Source organism: Phacochoerus africanus, chromosome 2, assembly GCF_016906955.1.
Source record: "Phacochoerus africanus isolate WHEZ1 chromosome 2, ROS_Pafr_v1, whole genome shotgun sequence".
Lineage (NCBI taxonomy): Eukaryota > Metazoa > Chordata > Mammalia > Artiodactyla > Suidae > Phacochoerus > Phacochoerus africanus.
In genome coordinates, this window is record NC_062545.1 from 128344028 (window position 1) to 128347004 (window position 2977).

Here is a 2977-nt window from a genome sequence, read left to right on the forward strand (position 1 = left end):
TTTTTTCAAGGTTCTAAATGGCTAGGCAATGACCCTAATACAAGTTACTAACTAATATTTTCCACACTGATTTGAAATAGTGCCTGTATTATACATAGAATTCCCATATACACATTCTACTTTTATTAGACTCCTAGAAAAAAACACCAAAATTATAACCATCTGCTGAACAACCATCAACAAAATAGACCAGAAACTACCAAAAAAGATATCCTATACCCAAAGACAAAGAAGCCACATTGAGACAGTACGAGGGGCACTTTCATGCTATTTGCAATTCTACACCCACCTGGAAGGCAACCCAGAGGCTGGAAAATAACTATCACAGAGGCTCTCCCACAGGGATGAGAGTTCTAAGCCCCACGTCAGGTTCCCAAGCCTGGGGGGTCTGGCATTGGGAGGAGGAGTCCCTGGAGCATTTAAGAATCTTGAGAAGTCACTGGGCTGCTGCCATCAAGCTCGGCCTCAATTCTCTTAGCCAGCTGCTTTCCCAGCTCCACTCCCCACTGGTCAAAGCTGCTGGTATCCCAGATGATGTCATGAATGAAGATCTTGTATTCGTACATGGCAATCAAGGCTCTAGGAATGAATGGCATGAGCTTGGTGAACACAGTAGAGTTCACTGGGAGATTTTCTTCAAAGACCTTGTGGTGCAACAGTTTTCTCAAAGTCTTCCAGACTTATTCCCACAGCTTGTAGCTCCTTTGAGGCCTTTTCTGTTGACTTCCCCCTCATCGGGGCCTCCGCCTGGGACAAGAAGTTTGCCAGGAGGATCTTGGGATGTGAATCCATCCTTACCAGATGCTGGGTCTGGACCAGGATGAGGAAGTTACAGGGCATCATCTTGGTAACCTGGTGGATGAGCTGGTAGAAGGCATGCTGCCCATTGGTCCCTGGCTCCCCCCAACAATGGGGCTTGTCGGGTGGTCCACACGGCTGCTGGATTTGATGATGTACTTCCCATTGGACTCCATGTCACCCTGCTGGGAGTAGGCAGCAAAGCAGTGCATGTACTGGTCATACAGCAGCATGGCCTGCATCTCACACCCCAAAGCACTTGATGTACAAGATACCTGGCAGAGCCAGCAGGGCAAGGGCGTTCTTCTCCAGGAGTGTTGTGCAGAAGTGCTGGTCCATCTAGTGAGCCCCTGAGAGCAGCTGCTTGAAGCTGTCACATCCCACAAGCAGGGCAATGGAGAATCCTCTGGCTGATCACGGCAAGGAGCAAGCTCCCACCTGATCCCAGATCTCAAACATCTTTTGAGGGTCAATTCCAAATTCCTTCACTTTAACAGTGTTGGTAAACAGGGCAATAAAGTCCTTCTCAACTGCAGAAGGATCCTTGGCCAACAGGAGAAACTAATGCTGGAAAGATGTTACCAGAATCCAGGTTCTTGTTCACCCAGTTGAAGAATGAACTCCCTGAACACACAGGCAGCAAGCAAGCAAAGTCTTTACTACAGGAAAGCAAATAGCTCTCAGGGCTGCTAGGAGTGGTGAGAAGAGCCCCCTTCTCTATTTTCCTATATGGATTTTTATCCCTTAAAGATGGGGGGATTACCAACGTGGGGTCCAGAAAGATGTGTTTTTCCTCCCATTGGCCTTGTCCACTTACCTCTATCAGTCCTTGTCCAATAGGGGTTTTAGGGGTGGAAATGTCCCGTAAGGTTTATGGTTTCTTTGTTTTCTCTTCTCTTAGACTGAGTCACCATTCCTCAGTCTCATTTCTTTTCTATAAATTGAGGAGTGGGTTAGAGATTAAGGTCCATGTGGGCGTAGGTACACTTCCTACAGTAAACGAGGCCTGTGGGAATATTACTCTCTGGAGCTCTTAAGCCACAAATGTTAATAAATAGCCACATAAAAGAATACATCAAAGCCCATGCTCCTACACTGACTACCTGAATTAATATTCTGCCTCAAAACCATTCCTTCGTCGTCTCTGCGTTCATGATGGTCTCTTGGGTAGTGAAGGTCTTGGAGGCAATGATGAACAGGAAGGACTTGGGGCTCAGGGTGGCCAGCGTTTTGGCAGTGAGAGTGCCATCAACATTGGATACAACCAGAGCTGGGGACCTTCTGCAGAATATGGCTTGAGGGCTTCATTCACCATGAGGGGTCCCAGGTCACAGCTGCTGATACTAACATTGATGCGTGATGGACTTGCCTGAGTATCCCTTCCATTCAGCACTTTGGATACGCTGGAAGAAAGACTTCAACTTCCCCTGGACCCTTCGGACCTCTGGCATCACATCCTTGCCATCCACAAGAACTGGGGTGTTTGACCAGTGGCTCAGGGCCACATGCAGCACTGCCCAATCCTCAGTGAAGCTGATGTCTGAAACTGTACTCCCAGGCAACCTCCATACCCTGGACTTGGCCAGGTCCACCAGCATCTGCATCACAGCCTCCATCACAAGGTTTGTGGAGTAATCCACCAGAATATGCCCATGGTTGATGTTGAGGTTCAAGATAAAAGTGGCTGGAGCACTCCTCAGTCCCTTCAAAAAGGTTGTGCAAGCTGAGGTCAGAGCCATGCCTGTGGTACCCTGCCCAAAGCTTCTTGACCTGCAGGTTCTGGGTGAGTGTGGTCATGGAGAGAGCGGCTGGGAACATGCACCAGGGTGAGCATGAAGGAGGAAGTGTGGCAGGTGGCAATGGACATGCTGAAGCATTCTATAGCTTATCTAGCAACCTACTCCGAGTTGGGGGGCGGGGGGGGGGTGGGGAGGGTACACAGGGTGTGATACCTAGGAGGCAGCCAGTGACCACTGGAGCCTGTCTTATAGGTTGACTCCCAGAGCTAAGTCTTCCCTTTTAACACTTTGATTTATTTATTTATTTAGCCGATCAACCTCATGTAATGACTCTTAGTGAAACTGAAAATCAAGTCATGTTCCAAAAAAAGAAACCAGTTATAGTCTTTGTTGAGATTTCATTAAATCTACATATTAATGCCAAGAAAAAGGAAATGCAG

At 47.8% G+C, this 2977-nt stretch overlaps 1 pseudogene; it reads right to left on the bottom strand.

Annotated features, from left to right (window-relative positions):
* Positions 1–419: 419 nt before the first annotated feature.
* LOC125121174 (glucose-6-phosphate isomerase-like) lies at positions 420–2595 on the bottom strand (annotated as a pseudogene).
* Between the last annotated feature and the right edge of the window lie 382 nt (positions 2596–2977).